This window comes from Peromyscus maniculatus, chromosome 1, assembly GCF_049852395.1.
Source record: "Peromyscus maniculatus bairdii isolate BWxNUB_F1_BW_parent chromosome 1, HU_Pman_BW_mat_3.1, whole genome shotgun sequence".
Lineage (NCBI taxonomy): Eukaryota > Metazoa > Chordata > Mammalia > Rodentia > Cricetidae > Peromyscus > Peromyscus maniculatus.
Window position 1 is genome coordinate 71,078,447 of NC_134852.1, and position 21,275 is coordinate 71,099,721.

General features: G+C 39.8%; 1 long non-coding RNA gene and 1 pseudogene across 5 annotated transcripts in view; one reads left to right on the top strand and one right to left on the bottom strand.

The window, feature by feature from the left end:
* Positions 1-183: 183 nt before the first annotated feature.
* LOC102928082 (UDP-N-acetylglucosamine--peptide N-acetylglucosaminyltransferase 110 kDa subunit pseudogene) lies at positions 184-11,950 on the bottom strand (annotated as a pseudogene). 3 transcript variants are annotated; one of them, XR_013042046.1, is made up of 3 exons: positions 4,500-11,950; positions 2,729-3,052; positions 184-1,524 (listed from the first exon to the last, which is right to left on the bottom strand). The product of XR_013042046.1 is annotated as a UDP-N-acetylglucosamine--peptide N-acetylglucosaminyltransferase 110 kDa subunit pseudogene, transcript variant X1 (transcript). The 3 variants fall into 3 exon arrangements; XR_013042047.1 differs by having other exon boundaries at positions 4,397-11,950; XR_013042048.1 differs by lacking the exon at positions 2,729-3,052.
* LOC143267133 (uncharacterized) overlaps positions 4,728-21,275 on the top strand; it is a 23,188-nt gene continuing 6,640 nt past the window's right edge. Inside the window, exons 1-3 of one of the 2 annotated variants that reach the window (XR_013042050.1) lie at positions 4,728-4,955; positions 9,706-9,838; positions 11,827-11,979. This is a non-coding gene — a long non-coding RNA (uncharacterized LOC143267133). Of the gene's footprint in view, positions 4,956-9,705; positions 9,839-11,826; positions 12,317-21,275 lie in introns of those variants that run through there. The other variant, XR_013042049.1, reaches the window with a different exon arrangement.

Here is a 21,275-nt window from a genome sequence, read left to right on the forward strand (position 1 = left end):
CCATGTGTAAAAGCAAAGAGCCTTTATTTTCAAACTCTGTACAACACATTGGTGAAAGCAGAGAACCCAGAGCCCATGCAGGGTAGGGTTCCCCCCATTTTTTTTATTAAGAAATTTTCTATTCACTTAACATACCAACCACAGATTCCCCCCTCTTCCCACCCCTTAGCCTTCCCCCAAATCCACCCCCATCCCCACATTTTCCACATCAAGGTCTCCCATGGGAATCAGCAGAGCCTGGCACACACATCTGGAGGAAGTTGGGGTGAGGGTATTTCCAGGGTCCTGAAGGGGATTTTCAGGACCCTGATTGGCTGACTTTTATCTAGAGGTATAGGGCATGTTGGGAGGTCAGGTATTTCCTCTTAGATGCAGGCCTGATTGAGTGGGGTCAGCTTATGGATTTTCTTGGGTCCAGGTATTATCTAACAGAAGCTGTGTCTGGGCCTCTAAGCCTGTCATGGCAGCTATGTGGTCAAGCTGTTTTGGGCTGCCCTCATATTCTCCCCTTCACAAGTACCAATGACAGGACTCAACCATGAGTCCTATCTACCCAGGGAATTTTTTTTGTTGTTTTTCTTTATTAAGAAAATTTCTACTCACTCTACATACCACTCACAGACCCCACCTCTTTCCTCCTCCCACCCACAGCCCTCTCTCCCAAGCCACCCCACATCCCTACATCTGCCAAATCAAGATCTCCCATGGGGAGTCATCAGAGGCCGGCAAACTGAGCCTAGGCAAGTCCAAGCCCCTTCCCATTGCACCAAGACTGCACAAGGCATCACACCACAGGGACTAGATTCCCAAAAGCCTGCCCATGCACCAGGGATGGATCACGATCCCCCTGCTTGGGTGCCCCCCAAACAGTTGAAGCCAAACAACCATCTTCCGTATCCAGAGGGCCTAGTCCAGTCCCATGGGGGCTCCATAGCCACTAGTATACTGTTCATGCTGCCCAAGGATTTAAGGATTTTGGGACCTAAGAACCACCAGCAACATCTGTATCTATAGCCATCCTTAAGGCCCTGTAGTTCTGATCTTTGAGTACAACGAGATTATAATCTTACATCGTACCTCTTTGGTTCTACACAAAAATCAAGTGTCTTATTTTATTTCAGAACCATTTCAGTTAATAAATTTATCAACTGACAACTCTGAACCTATTTTCCTGGTATGTCAATGGGCATTATAGTTAGCCATTTCATCCCCTATGCCAGTGAATTTCATTTTGACCCAACGCTTCAACCTATTTTGGGCAGGGAACATGGGATGACATATTCTCTAATGGAACTGCCCCCCAAAAGTTGAAAGGCTAGTCAAAGGCTGAAAGGCTAGTCAAAGGTTGGGCAAAGGGGCATTTGTCAGAAGCATGTATCTATCTGACCCAGCTGTATAGACAGGGAACAATCACATTGACTGGGCTGGTCCATGTCAGCTTTTAGCAAGTTCAGAGCTCATAGTCATTTAGGGTAGTGTAGTCAGCAATTGAAGCTTGGAGGTGTCTGCTAGCCAAGTGGAAATCTGTTGAGACAAATCTAAATTAGTATCAAAAGTTAAAATTTACAAACTTATTTAGAATTTTTGGGCCCATATTCATAGTAATTGGGAAGAGCAGAAATTTTGAGACCAGGAGAGAAAAAAATACCATTCTTAGGAATAGACAATTGGGGAAAATTTATGCTCTACATATCTGGGATCCTTCCAACTTCTGTGAAGTGGATCCAGGTTTTGTGACTATTTTAATACTCTAAGGCTTATTTGCATTATCTTACAAAATGACATAAAAGTTTTAGATATATTAGTGTTACCAATCTGTACTGAAATCTATATCATAGACAAAGCAGGTGATGAGTATCTATAAAAGAAGTGGACTCACACCTTTGAGTCCTAGCAAGAACTACAGATTTGGGGTTAAAAACTTGTGAATTTTCCTTCTGTCCAGAGAGCCAGGTATAAATTAGATAGAGATATTTTTGGCCTCATGAAAAGCACTTTTAAATTCATATTTAGATGACAACCAAAATAAATCTAAAATGTTTAGCTTATGACTGAATAGTAAGTAGTCATTGCTTTACCAGCTTATCAGAAATCTATTCAATGTTATATGCTCTCATATCCACAGACCTTTATCTATCCTAAATATTCTTAGACCCTCAAAACTTGCATAGATTTTCATATCATCAGACCTTTTTTAGATCCATATTTAAACCTTTATGACTTATTTAAACTTTTATATCTTCGAACATTTTCTTAAAAATAAGCAAACAAGCCGGGCGGTGGTGGCGCACGCCTTTAATCCCAGCACTCGGGGGGCAGAGCCAGGCGGATCTCTGTGAGTTCGAGGCCAGCCTGGGCTACCAAGTGAGCTCCAGGAAAGGCGCAAAGCTACGCAGAGAAACCCTGTCTCGAAAAACCAAAAAAAAAAAAAAAATAAGCAAACAAGCTAGTTATAGCCTTGTGGAAGGATCTGATGGTCTGATGCTGCTAAGTTGACAAAGTTATAGCCAGCCTAGCCATCAGTATTATCAGAGGTCCGAGAAGGATAAATTATATCTGAGTGCAGACCACGCAATTTGTGATTCTATAAATGACAGGAACAAGTCCATACCCAGGTCTCCATAGCATTGGAGGCACAAGTATCAGAACCGCATCATCTTCTTCAGCCATCAGGCACATAAGACAGAGTTTTTCCAGTAGAAAAGGGACACAGGAAGACTGATCTTACTTTGTCTAGGCAAAAGGGGAGCAAACAATTCTCCAGTGTCCTGCTACTGGTCCACAGCCTGGGCCAGGTCCTGTTAGCAGGAGTTGCATTGTGGGCATCTTCCTTGTGTTCAGTATTACCACAATCTAGGTGGAGATGTCGTGTGGTGCCCCGTACATAATCTTCTTTGGAGACCTTTAATCACTGCTAGGATCTGGAAGTTTGTCTGATATAATAAGCTTTTAGATCAACACTTTAAATGCCATATTATGCAGATCTCTGAAGTATGAGGGCTGTCCAGGTGTATCTGAATAGGTAAACTTTGTTTCTTGTTTTAAGCTCAACCTTGAAAACATATGCAAAGGACTAAGTAAAGCTTGTTCTTGTAATTAATTACATCAGTATTTAGCATGACTACAATTAAAGAACTTGATTATTTATAAGATGACTATTTACTTATGTTCTCTAATAGTCTACAATAAGCAGCCTTGAAAACAATGATTTTAAATTGGAGCTCTTCTAGTATCAGATACAGATTCAGTAAAGAAACCAAAAGAAAATATCAATATAAAACATTTATATGACTCAGTTTATCCAAATAGCTTAAGCTTAACAAATTTAGCAAAGACAAGGAGGCTAAATATACATTCTTAAGCCTGAATAGACTTGAGTAAGGAGAAACATTCTCCAAGTCACTGGTTCTCAACTTTCCCAATGCTATTTCATAACCTCAGTTTTGCCATTGTTATGAACCTCAATGCAAATATCTGACATGCAGGTGAACCAAGGCTACCCCTGTAAAGAGTTTTTACAACCCCCAAAAGGGTGGAGATTCATGGGGTTAGATGCTGTTTCAAGCCCTTTGCCTAGGTCATTGTCTTTCTGTATCACAAGAAATGAACATCCCAGTTTCTGGTGACTATCACCTAGGTGACTCCTTTTTTCTTTTAAAAAATTATTTTATTCATTTTACATACAAACCATAGATCCCCCTCTCATCCTTCCTCCCACTCTCCCACCCCCACCCCATGACTCTTAAATTACAAATTGTAGCTGCCAGAGCAAGGTAAATTCTTGTATATAAAAACATTGAGGTGAAGATTTAATTCTTATCAAATACCTTATTTATTAAATACATGTAGTCATTTATTTAAATTCTCTAGAAGCTTACTCTTGAGTACTTGGCAAAGACATAAGTACTTAGGTGTAAATCTCCAAGTTAGCTTTTGTTAACCTGAATAGATCTTTATAACATTAGTAAAAGATGGCTTTCAGCCATGTGGCTGCCTACATGATGATAAGATCACCAGCCAAGTTGGAGGAAAGCCATGTAGTTGCTCTTTAAAACATGTTTTTCTAAAGAATAGTTACTTACATACATGTGCATAGTTGGATCCAAGTTACATAAACATACATACAGTTAAAGCTAGCTTACATTCACACATCCAAGTCATACACACACACACACACACACACACACACACACACACACACACACACACACATATATATATATATATATATATATATATATATATATATAACACATAAGTGGTTTGCAGTGAAGAATCATCAGCTAATTTTAAAATGAGAACCAACCAGAATTAACTTTCAAATTCAGTATTTGCAGGTATGAGAAACTTCAATATAGTTCACATCTCTTCTGACCTTCTACAACCTTCTATGTACCTTCAGTCTGTTCCTTTGATTCCTCAGAGATATACTTCAGACAATTTTTTCTTATTATTTTAGTCTGCTTTCTCTCTTATTTTTTAAACACAGAAACGCTTACCAAAGCCTTTCTTGTAATTTCTCTCAGTACTCTAGGATATATTATAAAGCTACAATATTTTAAACAACAACAGAAATACATGTGTATACCATAACAAGAATAACTCTAAATTTCCATCAACACTGTACTGGCATGAAGAATCTTTGGATCTGAATGATGAAGGCAGCCCTGGCTACAGCATCATTACATAGCTGCCTTAGCTTAGCAACCATAGGCAGTGACATTCCATTCCTCCCTTGGAGCAGGCAGCCCCAGAGCAGGTCTTGGGAGCCCCACTCATCAGCATGGGACGAGGAGTATAGCATGAGGACACAAGATCACAGCCAAGCCAACTCTAGATTCCCAAGTGCATGAAAGTATCAGACTAGAAAGGACTCTATGCCCCAGCCAGGTCCCTCTGGAGCTATGACTGCAGAGGGGCAGTTCTCCATCAGCCCAGAGCCACATAGGACCCAGGTATGCTCCAAGCTACATAAGGCCCTGCATGCTCTGCACTGCTCTACCCTATGGCTCCCTGCTCCGAGTCTTGCCCTGAAGCCAGAGTCTCGAGGTGCTCATGACCTGCCCTAGCTCTTAGTACCAGACACGGCTGCAGTTTCTGGACCTCCCTGGCCATCACTAGCACACTGCCGCGAAGTCTCCACCCCATGGCTACCTGTGCAGGGCCAGCCTCGAACGTGCCATGTTCAGGCCATGGTGTTCAAGACCCACCCTAGCTCTCAGCGGCTTGTTGGCACCCTCCAGGTCCCTGCAACAGCCCGTGGGCCACCCTGGCCGTCACCCATCCTGTACCACAACAATGTGGTCCCCTGTCTTCTGCTGCCTATGCTCTGGGTCAGAGGGCAAGGAAGCGATGGAGGAGTACTTTTAGTCTGTGCCAGTTCAATCAAAGGGACCCTCTGTCCCTTCTGCTGTCCATCTGGCCCCAAAGACTGTCCACAGGAGTCACAATGCAGACACAAGCCTAGGCATAAATCATGCATACTTGTGGCCACATTTTTCACACATTTACGCATTCGTATAGGCACGAAATTCCAACGGAAAGGCATACAATTTTCCCAGGAAACAGATGTTAGGGTCTCTGCCTCACTACAGATTTGAGGCCCTCTGTCTTCAATCAAACGGATATGGGGGGGGGGTCTCTGCCCCACTACAGATAAACAGATGTGGAGTTCTCCGACCCCACCACTGGGGACTGAAACGTCTTCCAGGACCTTGTGATCACGGTTTTCAGATAGGTCTGCCCTTAACCCTTCCTGATCACAATCACCGATTTCGGCTAGTCATAGAAATAAAACTGAACACAGACAGACAGGACAGACAGACAGACACTTACCGGCCAGCTTCAGGCTCTATGGTCTGTGGTCCCAGTGGGCTTGGGGGATGCTGCATGAGTCCCCAGATGTTATGCTCAGAGTTCCCAAAAGACTACCAAGGAGACCATATCCCATATGTAACAGCAAAGAGCCTTTATTTTCAAGCTCAGAGCTTGGAATTTCTGTACAACACAGCAGTAAGAGCAGAGAGCCTGGAGCTCAGGAAGGGTAGTTTTTTTGTTGTTTTTGTTTTTGTTTTTGTTTTTTATCATAGAAGATGTATGTACAGACAGACAGGAAGTGACAGAGCTGTGCTGGAAGAGGAAATGATGTAGCTGGGTAGAGAGGAAATGAGTTAGCAGAACAGAAAGGAATATAGGCATGGATATACAGGAAGTGGGTCTTTTTCAAAGTCGAGGGTCAGTGAGGTGAGGTTGGCTTGAGGATTGTTCTATTCCTTTGATCTGTCAACCTCAATTTCTGACTCCATGTTTTTTATTAATATGACCATTTAGCAATTTGTCTACAGTTCAACATCCTTATTCATCAGGAATATGCATATTAAAACCTCTTTGAGATTTTATCTTACACTACTCAGGATGGCCAATATCATTAAAACAATTGACAGCACATGATGGTAAGGGAGAGGTGTAAGAATTCTTATCCACTGGTGGTGGAAATACAAACTTGTATAGTGACCTTGGAAATCAGTGTGGTTTTGCCTGGGGAACTGGGGAATAGATCTACCTCAATATCCAGATGAGCCATTCTTGGGCATATACCCAAAGGAATATATATACTATTACTTGCTCATTATATTTGGAACTGCTTTATTAACATTAGTTAGAAATAGGAAATAGCCTAGCTGTCCATAAACGAATGAATAGATAATTAAAATTTGGTACATTTACACAATGAAATATTATTTAGGTGTTAAAAAACAATATCATGTAACTCATAGTTAAATGGAAGGAAAAATGTTACAAAAGAGTGAATTTTTTTTTAATGGGAAATCATCCATTTATTGTTTAAAGACCACAAGACAACATCTGAATTTCTGGAGCACAATTTAAATGCTTTATTTTTTTTCAATAAAGCAGCAGAATAAAACAGAAAAAAACAAATTAGTTTCCAGTAATATCTATAACTCTATCAGAATTAAGTCTTCCACAGACATGCTACCTGTAAATAAAAGCCAGTTACAATAAGCAAAGCTTCAACCAGAGCGGCTACTTTTCCTGACAGGAAGAAGTTCATATCTATAGGAGGAATGATGTGCCATGTAAAATGGCCACAGATCACAGCCTTAGTGGCACTGGAAGTCTATTATCCAGTCCCACATTTAGTAGTTCTGTGAATTTGAAAAGTCAGTTTATCTGTAACCATGCTGGCAACCTTTAACAGTTAAAAAATAAATTTAAAAAAAAAATCTCTTAACTGATGTTCCTTGATTTCCATTACTAAAGGTACACAATTCATTACAATGTAATTCTCCTTCAGAATTACACACGAGACTCCTTGCTTAGGTTTTAACAAGCAGCAAGGATCACAAATTCAAATTCTTAATTATCAATAACTTGTCAGCTAAGGTCAGGAAACAGCTGCAGCTACAGAATAGGTGCACTGCCTAGGTGCTTTGGAAAGACAGAAAGACATAATCTAGAGCACTAACACATGACACTGACCTGTGACTGCACAGTACAAGTGCAGTAGAGCAGTACAAACATATTCATATGGTGGCTTCTTTGCTTAAGCCCCAAGCCCTCTGCCTTGTATGGAAACACAAGAATTCAAGCTCCAGGAGGGCAAATGTCTAACTTATACTCTAAACCAAGTAGTGATGCAAACTCCCTACTACCAAGGCTGAATCCATAAACATAGAGACTTATACACTAACACAGTCTGAAAAATAACTGCCTATATAGAGATGGTCCTGCAGAGCTTTTACCTCAAAATCTATCAGTGAACAATATTTAATGTACTGGAGATAACTACAACTTACTAATCAAATATTTGAATACTGATACTTACCTGGGATTTCATTTCTCCTAAAAGAAATAGGAAGAATGGGACTCACTTAAAAAAAAAAGCTTTAAAAAAGAAGGTAAAAATCTTATCACACACATCACTTTTAGAAGCAGCAGAGGAGGGGCAGTCAGAGGCTTAACCACTGTTGAAATAGGTAAAAAAACAGGTAAAAATATCTACATTGTTATCAATAACAGTACCACAACTGTGCCCATTATGATTAATATCCACTCCTAAGAATTTTCATTTGGCACCAGATGGCATGTTTAAGAGAAACACTTTAAGATGTTTGAAATAAGACTTGGTATCATTAGCAGTCACAGGCAAATTTAAAGGGAGGTGAAGGAAAAGAAATGGCAAAAACGCTGAAAAATCTTAGTCACCGTCTAAATCAATAAAGCACTGCCAGCGTCAAGCATTAGGTCAGACACTAAAATAACTGATACAGGCTCCAGTGGTTTATAAAACCTATAAAGACTACACCAGCAAGGTTCCTGTCACCCTGTCAGAGTTCACACACTAAAACAGGAAGCAATATTTTAGTTTAAACCTTATCTCAGAAGAATCAATATCACTTCACATGAGTAAAAGTACCTGAAAGCAAACATTTTTAAAAGCTCCAATACTCAAAATACGAAGAAAAAAACAGGATCAGAAGACTTGATCAATTCATGGAATCACAAAATGGCTGGTCAATCTCTATCTCCTTCCATATTAAGCATCCCATGGAAGACCAAGGGAGACCAGACCTTCCAGACCTTTGTACCACCTGCTTGGTGCAACACTCTACAGAGATTCCTTTTGGAATAGCAGTTTCTTATCTCATCTCTCCTTATGCAAGAGGCAAGTCTGGCTGTGCTATTCTATTATCATTATATATCACCCACCTGCAACACAGTGCTGTACAGATAAACACAAAGCATGTTATCTAGTTCCCTTTCCCCCAGAAGGTTGAGGCTCAGGTATAGGGGTAAGTGTCCTGTGCACAGTCTTTATTCAGGCTGATTCAGTGACTTCAACAGGCTTAATCATGTGGTCAGGTTTGTTTCCAGCTGCATAATGCTCCCACATCTTCAGATACAGTCTCTCTAATTCCACCGTGTATTGTTTGGTGTTGAACAGAGGGCTAGATATTCTCTGTTTCCAGACTTTGCTACGAATTTTCTGCAGATATTCTAGATCTGTTCCCAGTTTTACAGCTATGTCTTCATATTCTTGTCTGTTTTTAGCAATGAGCTCAAGACATCCTAGGCAAGTAAGCTGAGAAGCTGCAACTCGAGAGGCAAGAGTCTCTCCTGGCATAGTCACCATAGGTGTTCCTGCCCAGAGAACATCCATCCCTGTGGTGTGCCCATTACATAAGGGAGTGTCCAGGCAGACATCAGCCAGTTGACCTCTCCTGACATGCTCCTCCTTAGGAGCCACGGGTGAAAAAATGATACGGTTCTGGGGAAGGCCCATATTTTGTGCATATTGTTGAATATTGGATTCTCCTACTGCTGGAAAACGCAACAGCCAGAGCATGCTATTAGGTACACGTTTCAGAATATTTGCCCACATCTGCAGGGTAGAGGGGTCAATTTTATATAGTTGATTAAAGTTACAGTACACAATGGCATCTTCTGGTAACCCATACTGGGAACGGGTGGTTACAATAATGGTACGGGGAACTTCCTCTCCAGTTGCAGCCTTATTATTGATCTGTGTAGTTGCCAGTCCATTGCTAATACTGAATCCATTAATGGTTATCTGAATCTGTCCTCTGTGAATCATTTCAATAACTGCTTCTGTAATCGTATTCATGGGAATGACAGGCAGATTAAGAGCTGTGTTACTGGTGTCTGCATTGTCACCTCCATCAGGACATTTCATCTTGACAATCTTCACATCTGGTATACCATCAAGAAATGCTTCGAGATCGATGCCATTCAGAACTATCCGGTTGTCATAAATGTGCCCATTGGATTTAAAATTGATGACTGCTTTTTTCTTCAGGTGAGGGAACATGTTAGCATGATCACCAATAAAAAAAGTATGGGGCATGTAAGCCAGTTTCTCAGAATACTGCTCTGCAACTTCAGCTGGGGATGTTTCCTGATCAGTGATGATATAATCCATGAACAGTGCACCACTAGTCCCAGGGTATCCCAGCCACATTGCCTGAATAGGAGCAGGCCTGAGAGCAAAGAGCTCATTTCGAGCACCCTTGGTATACCCATTCATATTTACAAGGATGTGAATTCCATCCTTGTGAATGCGGTCAGCTGCTTTTCCATTGCATGGAATCAGAGAAAGATCAATGAAATGATTGGCTTCTGCCATCACCTTTACTCGGAAGTTTGTACCATCATCTGGGCTCAGGGCATAGCAGAATATCTCAAATTTGTCAGGATTGTGCATGCCTGGAATAGACTGCATAAGGTGAGAAGTAGGATGATTCCCAAAGTCAGAACTCACATATCCTACACGCAATCTTCCATTACTAAGCTTCAAGTCTTTTGGATGTTCATATGGTGGTTTATGAAGGACATTAATCTTATCCAAGCAGAGATTCCCATGCCTCTCTGCAATAGCTTTCCTGAAGCCATGAGAAAGAGGGTACAGCATACTATGATGAGGATGCACAGAAGGCAGTCTATTCTTCTCCAGCTGCTCAGCTACAATACTAACCAATTTCTTCATTCGCTCATCATAATCTGTCCAATCACAGATGATTTGTAAGCAATGAGCCAAGTTACAATAGGCATCAGGAAAGTTAGGCTTAAATTTCAGAGCTGTGTTGTAAGAAGCTATTGCTTCTGAGATATTCCCCGAATCCTTGTGAATGAAAGCCAGATTGCTGTGTGCATCTGCAAAGGCGGGATTAATCTGAATGGCACGAGTATAACACTGCAAGGCTCCCTGAACATCCTGCATCTCCTTTAGAGTGTTTCCCATATTAGAATAAGCATCAGCAAATGTCGGACTGATTCTTATGGCTTCCTTATAATGCATCAATGCTTCCTGCAGCTTGCCCTGTTGTTGTAGTACACTTGCTAAATTGGAATGTGCAGCAGCAAACTCTGGGAAGACTTCCAATGCTTGGCGATATAGACGGACCGCCTCTTCAATATTGCCCTGTTCCCGTTTGACATTGGCGAGGTTATTCAAAGAGTCTGCATGGGTAGGACACAGACGAAGAGCTGTGTTATAACAATCTTCTGCTTCAGCAACACTGCCCTTCTCTTTGAGAGCATTTGCTAAGTTGCAATAAGCATCAGGGAAATGTGGCTGCAGTTCTATAGCTCGCCTTCCAGTATCGATGGCCAGGGCTATTAGGCCTTGCTCATAGTACACACAAGCCAGGTTGCCATGCACCGCCACATGATTTGGGCTCAAACTTAAGGCACGGAGATAAGCTGCCATAGCTCTGTCAAAAATGCGTGCTTCTTTCAAAACATTTCCTAAATTGATATAAGCGTCCAGAAAATTTGGGTCAAGGGTAACAGCCTTTTCAAAGTGATGAATTGCCAGCCAAATCTCCCCTTGTGCATTGAAAACACAGCCGAGATTACTCCAAGCTACTGCAAAGTTTGGTTGTGTCTCAATTGCTTTCAAATAACATGCCTTGGCTTCTTCCAAGCGACCTAGGGCTTTGAGCAGGTTCCCCAGGTCACTGCGAACACAGTACAAATCAGGATTGCACTGAAGAGCTGATGCATAAGCTGGTACTGCTCCTTCCATGTCACCTGTTGCTACCAAGGCTGATGCCAGATTAACATAGCCATCAACGAAATCAGGCTTGAGCCGCAAGGAGTGTCGATAATGTTCAATTGCTTCCTGTAACTGCCCTCTTTCCTTGTACACATTCCCCATATTCGAATAGGCTTCTGCTAGAAGGGGATTCTGTTTAATTGCCAAGGTGTTAAAGTGAGCAGATCTGTCCAGCCTTCGACACTGAAAGTGTATAGATGAAAGTAATAAAAGAACATCAATATTTTCAGGCTCTTGTCTCCAGAGCTCCATGCAGTGTCTCTCAGCTGCCTCAAAATCTCCTGCCTGATACTCTCGATGTGCCAACTCAGCCAGCCCTGTGCTGTCAGCCACGTTGCCCACAGAAGACGCCATCTGGAGCTTCTTGAGACAGAGCAAGCTGGGTAATTGACTTCTACTGCCACCACTACTGGCAAGAATGTTTCAAGAAGTAGCAGGAAATGAGCAGCAGCCGTATCAGTGGTTTAGAAGGCTTAAGGTTCCGCAGCAGATACTGGACTCGAGTGTTAGGAACTCTTGTTAGAGATTTACCTCTCACTGTCTTGAGACAAAAGAGTGAAATTTATTAGAAACATTTTCAGAGTAGTAATTCGTTATTACTTGTGCAACCTATTTTGTATTTGTAGTGGAAGGTGATTATCATCCAGCTTTGCTGAAATGATAATGGATGTTACCTCAGAAGGTGATAAAAAGTTTGCAATGTGAAAACTGAAATATAAAGATTTTCCTCTTGATCTTTTGAAACAGACTAGCAGATGGATAGAAGTACCTGGTATATCCCAGATGAGAAGGAAGTCAAATATATATATGATTCATGTATGAGTCATAAAAACATGTATATATGTATAATTAAGATTAATTTTCATGAAATATATTCTGACCAGAATTACCCCTCTCCAAATTCCCCCAACATTTTCCCCAAATCCCCACCCACTCAACTCCACATACTTTCTTTCTATCTTACTATTTAAAACAAACATCAGATGAATATAACAAACCAGAATAAAGAAAATAAAAGAAACATACACACACATGCACACATAACCCATTAAAAAAATTGGAAACCAGAATATATAAGCAAAAGGAGTACCAAAATGCTAAAGCAAAGCAACACCAGAAAAAAAGTATAAAAGTACTACTGAATATATTTTGTGTTTTCTATCCACAGCTGGGCATGGATCCTATTCTCATGTGTGGTTAGTGTACCCTGTGAGATTCCACTGGAAAGTTTGTAGAGTTCCTAAATAGCATGAGCCAAACCTTGGATTTTATCTATAATAATGCATAATCAGGATTTAGTGCAGAGCATTTCTAACACGAAGACTCTAGAGGTGGAGCTACATGGACCAGGCACTCAGGGTGATTCTTGTTACATTGTAAGTTCTAGGCCACCCTGTAGTATGTAAGACCCTGTTTAAAAATAAATAAACAAAAAACAAACTAATGTTGATAGAATGAAGAAATAATGAAAATATACCACAGGATCAAAAACTGTTTTTAGTATAAAGCTCAAAAAGGTTTTGTGTAAAATAAGCACATACAGAAGCACAATTATAACAAATAGTAAAGTTATTTTTAAAAGTACACATTAATTTATTTATTTTTGTGTATATTTGCATGTGAATACACATAGAAGCATGCACATGCAAATTTCATGTTCCCTGTTTATAAGACGAAGGTTTACCTAAAATAGTCATTTCTCTGTTTCTACCACATCGATCCCAGGGATTATATTTAAGTTGACAGATATGGCACTCAAATGGACTGATCTTTGAGGGTTTAAAACACTGCATTTATATAATTAATTAAACTGATTACATTTTCTAAAAAGTAAACTTTTCAAATTTATTTAAAAAATTACATTTTCTGACTAGGCATTAGTGAAATGTGCCTTTAATCCCAGCATTTAGGAGGCAGAGGCAATCAGATCTCTGTGAGTTTGAGATCAGCCTGGTCTACAGAGAGAGTTCCAGGACAGTCAGGGTAGTTACACAGAGAAAACTATCCTGTCTCTAAAAAAGAAACCGACCCACACAAAAAATTAAATTCTTCCATTCCTTCCCTTCAAAACTTTCCAAATACCCCTCCACACTCTTCTTCAAGTTAATGACCTCTTTTCCCCCTAATAGTTGTTGTATGCATATATATATATATATATATATATATATATATATATATATTCCTAAATACAACCTGTTCTGTCTATATAATGTTACTTGCATGTATATTTCCAGGGCTGGCCACTAGGTATTAAAAAACCAGTTGTTGTGATCTTCCCTGGGGAAGACCACCTGTCATGTTCCCAGCTTTTTACTGTTGCCTAAGAGTCCTTAGTGTATGATTGATTGAGGCCTCATGGCTTCTTGCCATCTAGTTTAGCAGTTCCACTGGTATACTTCTTCAGCATTGTTTTGGTCATATTATACATTTTGATCATATTATTTCCCTCCCCCTCTTATTTCAGATCCTGACCACATCCTTACACACCTAATTTCATTTGATTCCCCCCCCTCCACATGGGAAAAGAACAAAATTTTGATATTTGAAATAACATGAATAAATCTTAATTGTATAAAATGATACTCATTGAGCATATAGTGAAGAAAATTTAGACATAAATTACTGCACACAGAATGTCATGCAACAAAATCTGTGCATGAACAGTGACTGATGCTATCAGAGATCAGTTGGTAAGGAGTGGTTGCCTGGCAAGGAGATAATATATGCAATCAGAGCTGATGTGTCTGAAAAACAGCATTATCATGGGGCAAATTTTGATGGCTACATTCCCCCAAATGCCAAGAGAGGATATGGCCCATTGCTATAATGGCAGTAGCATGTTGTATGGCTGAGATGCTATTTAATTATATTGAAGCTATCTGAGAATGCAATGTTCTAAGAGAAATACCAGTATCTGTCCTTCATGGAATAGACAGAAATGCCCCAGAAATAAATAGCCCCAAAGTTGTAAACATGGAACTCTCCCTAAAAAGATTGGTGAACTAAAGTTTATATTGTCATTCATGAAAGTAGCATATATGGGTTAAGGTCCTTTGCAAGTTATGGCAGCTGTTCAGTACCAAAAGTGGAAGATGGGCTATAATTACTTGTGTCTTTTTGAGACAGAGTATCACTATGTGTTCCCATATGACCTGAAACTATGGAGTTGTATAGCCTGGGCTGCCCTCAAATGCAGAGAAACCCAACTGCCTCTGCCTTTGAGTCTGTCTCTGGGATTAAATGTGGGTATTACCATACCTGGGTGCTTGCTTTTTTTATATAGCTGTCAAGATACAAGGATAAGGATATAAAGGTTCTAGTTCTGCTAAAGATCACTTTCTAGGGGCCAAAGACATGCAACCCATGTAAAGAATCAGAGACTAAAAAGGGAGAAGTGAGTTAGAAATCGTAAAAATTCTATTCAGCTTCAAGTATTAATATGCTGAAAGAGAAAATCTATAATTATTATTGAGACATGGGTCTAGTAACAGCCCTCTATAGGAAACTATGACAATTAGTGAATATTCAGCATCAGAGCTGCTGAAGTTGATAAAGACTTTTTGTTGATGTTTGTGCTGCTTTGAGACAGGGGTTACTATATTGCTGTGGTTGGTCTGTAGCTAGCTAAGTAGACCAAGCAAGCCTTGACTTCAAGAGAGCCCTGACTGACTTCCAAGTGAAATGATTAAAAACATGCACTACTATGTCCCCAATGGGAGGACTTCTAGCCATGAAATGAAAAGTCCCTTAAAGCCTGAGTCTTTATGCTATATGTCATGGGAATGGATATGGTCTGAGTGTTATGGAAATGAAGAAACTAAGTCATATACCACTCATCTCTCTTTAAGAAACAACCTTCATTACCTGTGGCAAACTACTCTCCCCTTCATAGGGGCCTTTAGCGATACTTAGTTATTGGTGTATGAGGTCCCCATAAGTATCAGGTATAGAACACAATAGAAGAACAAGTATTACTGCAGTAACTGAGCACATGAAAGGTGGTATTAGATGTCCTTATGAATATCAGGGAATACAAAACAATGGAGGAAGAATAAGCATTATTGAGTGAGCTCCAGATATGTGAGATCATGTTGAAAGAGTTTTGACTAGCATGGGAACTAGGTTCATAAAGTTCCAAAACAACTGATAAGGAAGTAGGGGCTATCCTAAGGAGACTAAGTGTCTGCCTGCATTCACTTATCAGTGAATGTGTTAAGACTTGTTCTAAGCATCAAAGCCCAAAGAAAACACAACCAGAAAGTCACATGCTGTCCTAGTCAGCTTCTGGTCTATTTTAGAGCTTGTATAGCAGTTTATAAGAGACATAAAGGATAAACAATGCTGGTGATAAAGACTAAGTTTGAGACTTGGTCTGGCGACACATGTCTTTAATCCCAGCATGAGAAAGACAGAGGAGGCTCTTTGTGAGTTAAAGCATATGCCCCCGTCTACATAGTGAGTTCAGATTACCCAGGGTTGCTGAATAAAAATATTATCTTTGAAAAACTGTTTTACATATTAAATTTGTACTATGGATAGGCAAATATCTTTCTCAGAGATCTCAGTGTACATTTTTCTCTCCTACAGCAAGACTTGCTGCAGGAAGATATTATTTGCCTCGCCCCAGTCTTTTTCTGTGGTCGGTTTTGTCAATGGAAAGGCATGTTCCTCGGTATTTTCCTGGCGCCTGTGAGAGTGGTTGAACTTATTAGTAGGCATGGCAGACTTGAGAGTACCTGTGATGGCTTGTATAAGAAATGTTCCCCATAGATTCTCGTTTTTGAATACTTGGTTCCTAGGTGGCTATGTTTGATGGGCTTTAGGTGTTGTATAGCATTTGTGGAGGAAGTACATCACAGGGCATGGGTTTGGGGATTAAAAGACTTGTGCTGCTTTCAATTCCCTCTCACTGCTTACTGCTCATCATGTAAGCTTTCTTCTTTCTGCTTGTATTTGAAGATGTGACCTTTCAGCTTCCTACACAAGCAACCATGATTGGTGAGTAAATTAAAGTTTAACAACACAAAGAGTTTATGAATGTTTCAGAATATGTGACTGCTAACAACCCTGCTTAGATATCAATCCAATATACATATATAATGATTACACAATGGTTCCAACACATATAAATAGTTTGTATATGAAACTAAGATCTCTAGGAACTTCCCTAGCACCAGGTTTCTCCTTATCTCTATGATATCTTCCTCTAACATGATATCTTTCATTGCACTCCCACTCTGTCCCTGCCCATCTTGACCATGCTGTTCCCTTATGTTCTCATCCCCCACCCCCGACCCTCTATTGCTCACCCTCTGGCCCCTGGTTTAGACTAGCAATAGTGGAGAGAGTGCCTGAACTGACCTACCCTGGTAAACAGATTGGTGAATACCCTGTTATCATAGAGCCTTCATCCAGTAACTGATGGAGAGACCCACAGCCAAGCACCAGGCTGAACTCCAGGAGTCCAGTCGAAGAGAGGGAAGAGGGAGTCTGTGAGCAAGGAACATCAAGATCATGATGGAGAAATTTACAGAGACAACCAAACCAGGCTAGTGAGAACTCACAAACTTTAGACCAACAGCTGTGGAGCCTACATAGCTATAGAAGACTATAGAAGAAGCCTATAGAAGACTATAGGCCTTCTTGCATAAACAAGACAGTTGTGTAGCTTGGTCTGTTTAAGAGGCCCCGGGTAGTGGGATCAAGATATATCCCTGGTGGCATTTTGGAGTCTATTACCTATGGTGAGACACCTTGATGCAGGGGGAAGGGGCTTGGACTTGCCTCAACTAAATGTACCAGGCTTGGCTGACTCTCCATGGGAGGCCTTACCTTCATGGAGGAGGGATTGGAGAGTGGTTTGGGAAGGGAGGTGGGAGGGGAGCTGAAGGACAGATGAGAGGGAGATCTGTGGTTGGTACGTAAAATGAATAAAAAATTTCTCAATAAAAACTAAAGATAAAAAAGAAAATAAGATTTCCTCTCTCTCTCTCTCTCTCTCTCTCTCTCTCTCTCTCTCTTTCTCTCAAAAAATATGGCTGAGTAGGGTAAATGTGCAATACTCAGATGACAAATAGTAGAAGAAGAAAATATCTTCCTGAAGGTGGTCCTCTGACTGCACATGGGTGCTATTGATGCACATGCACACAACACATACCCACAAATATACAGACACATTCTAATAATTTATACAACAATGTTTTTAAAATGTATATGAGATACATACACAATAGAACAATGTTTAGCTGCAAAGAAATTTAATTTATGAAATTTTATGGTGATTAGATGGAAAAAGGAAAAAAAAAACAAACACACTGAATGATACCACCCAAACCCCAGAGGTTAAATACTTCATCTTCTCACTCACATGAGGATCCTACTTAAATTCTTTTGTTTTATGTGGTTATATGAAGCCCATGTGGAAAATAGAAAATTAGAAACCTGTCATTGGCAGAGAGGGATGCATTAAGAGTAGAGTGGTAGTATACTTGAGAAATCAAAGTAGAGAGGGAATTTTTGGAAGCAGATGGATTAAAGTGAGTGGTGGAGTGGGTAGTATAGTTAATAAGGTTTACCCAAAATGAAGTGTGCATGAACAAGATACATGTGGACATATACAGTTGTTTATATAATAGTTCAAATAATAATACATGAAAATATCAGAGTATATGTGATGTAAAAGATCATAGAACCAGCACTGGAAGCTAAATTTGTGAGTAGAAATGGGGACAGGGCATCAGGTGGGCAGGAGGCAAATGAGTTGTGCAAACCAAAACTAAAGGTGTATGAAGAATCCTTATATAACACACACACACACACACACACACACACACACACACACACACACACACACACACTTAAATCATTCAAACAGAAATATCTAACGTTTTTAAAATCATTACTCCTAAAAGGCATGAGTTATTAAATAAAAATCTCAGTGACAGACAAGTGTTACTCTTTTAGAAGTTATTGATTAGATAATTGCAGAAAGCATCTAAAACTATATAGGCTATTGTAATTGTTTTTGGTTGCCTTTCAACACTTTATGGTAAGATAATGTGGTTGAAAGCATCACATATTTTGTTTGCTGGACATGGAGAAATTAACCTTGAACTAACGATGATATTCACCCTCTGGCTAGCTAGCAGAGTGCTAGAAAGTGCTTTTCAGACTCTGGACAAGAAGAAAGTTAATTGTTTATTGATCCTTGGCTTAACCTTACATGCTGCAATAATAACCTGCCAGGCAAAATATACCCACAGTACAATAGTGTCAAGACCATGCTGAGAGTAACCAACCACATTCTTGATTGGAATTGAGGCCTCCTCCACAGGAGGGAATTCAGGCATGTTACTGAAAAAAAAAACCATCAAAAATCATGACTAGGGATGCTGTAGGTCCTAGCAGAGAACCCATTGATGTTATTTTTCTATACGGCCATTTTTGTCAAACTCCCTTTTAAATATATATGTTTATGTCCATGAATTTGTGCTGGTCAATCTTGGTTAGACAATATTTGTTTTTGTTTTTGAAATAGAGTTTCTTTGTTGAACTTTGGCTGTCCTGAAACTAACTCTGTCAACCAGGCTGGTCTTGAACTCACAGTGATCTGCCTGTCTCTGCCTCCTTAGTTCTAGGATTAAAGGCATGCACTACCACTGCCTGGCTTAGACAAGAATCTTACAGCAGATAGTGATCACTAATGCTTAGATGATAACTACTTAAAGCACTCAAAATAAGCAACTGTCAGTCCTCAGTCATAGATGAGATATCTAAAACACTTCCCTCCAGGTTTCAAAGGTATAAAGAAAAAGGGAGTAGAAAGAAAATAGGAGCTGGGGTATGAGGGGGGATGCTGGGAAACTTTGTCCCATACACACAGCATGGCTGTTGCAAACATAACCTCCACGGTTTTGGTTACATATATAATCCTCACGAGAACAAGTACAAACCCAAGCAAGGAGGATGGAGGGGCTCTCAAAGCTTTAACTCTAGGACTTACTGGCACTGATGGTTGCCAGTGAACAAGTATCATTTTTTCTTTAGAAATGTGGTCATGAATACAGACAACATACTGCAACATAATAAAGACATACAAGAAGCCCAGAGTCAGTGTCATGCTATATGAAGAGAAACTCAAAGGATTTTCATTAAAATTAGGAAGAGGATAAGGATATTCACTCTTCTCCCTCCTTTTCAGTACTGTATTAAAAGTCTTAGGGCATTAAGAAGACTGAAGGATAAAAAGGTGCTACAAATAGGAAAGGCAGAAGTCAAAGTATCCACATTTGAATAAGATATAATACCCTATGTAAAAATTCCTAAATATGGTATCAGAAACCTTTTAATGCTGATAAGTACATTCAACAAAGTCATAGTGTAAAAAAATTAACACTCAAAATTCAGTAGGTTTCCTAAATTACAAGCATGTTGAGAAATCATAGAAACACTATTTACTATATATAAATAATGTATAGCACATTATTTTACATGAAACGTATAACAATTTTGTTATAATACACACACACATATACATATATAAAACACATGTAGAAAAATTGAAGAAATTGTAAAACTAAATTTAAGAAGAAACCAGAATCTGAAATGCCTCCCAAGGTCATGGATTGCTAGGGCTATTATTATGAAAATGGCCACTCTACCAAAAGCAATTCTTATGTTCAATGTAATCTCCAACAAAAATTTTCACACACATTTAAAAATGTAATTGTAACTTTATGTGGAAACACACACACACACACACACACACACACACACACACATACACACACACAAACCTCACTGTAGCAAAATAATAATAATAAAAAAACAGCAGGATGTATCACCATCCTAAATTTTAAGCTATACAAAAACAGTCTGGTATATTACTACTGTGCTGTATCTGTGTTAATTAGCAGCTCTGGAAAAGTAACAATGTGTGGAAAACCTGAGATAGGTGCTGGCATGGGTTACTACATTGTATTTTGGAAAAACCTTCTAAAATCTTAAATCTACACACCATTTTGAAATCAAGAACAAAATATAATTCCAAAAAGGAAAGGACATGCTCCTGTGGACTTATATGTTCCTTATGTCATATGCATATCTTATAAACTTCATTCAGGGTAGGGGATCAGAAAAGGTAAAACAGATAACATATCGAAATCAAGTATCTCCCAAATCAACAGTTTATTTGTTGGATACAGCACCTCTTCACATACTGGCCTTTATGTGGACATACCCACTCACTTCTTACCCTAAAATGGACACATTCTCTCCCTCTCTCTCTCTCCTCCTCTCTCCCTCTCTCCCTCTCCCTCTCTCCCCCTCTCCCCCTCTCCCCTGCTCCTCCTCTTCCCTCCCCCCTTTCTCTAGATATCCAAATTAAATATCTCCCAAATCAACAGTTTATTTGTTGGATACAGATAGCATTACCAAAAAAAAAAAAAAAAAAACTGAAACATGTCCACATTGTTCAAACAAAATCACCTTACAATATCATAGAAAAATGTTTATCTTGCAGTACTACTATATAGACTATACCGCTGTATGTAACAGACATTCCACCTCTTCACACACTGGCCTTTTTGCAGACATACCCACTCACTTCTTACCCTAAAATGGACACATTCTCTCTCTCCCTCTCTCTCCCTCTCTCCCTCTCTCCCTCTCTCCCTCTCTC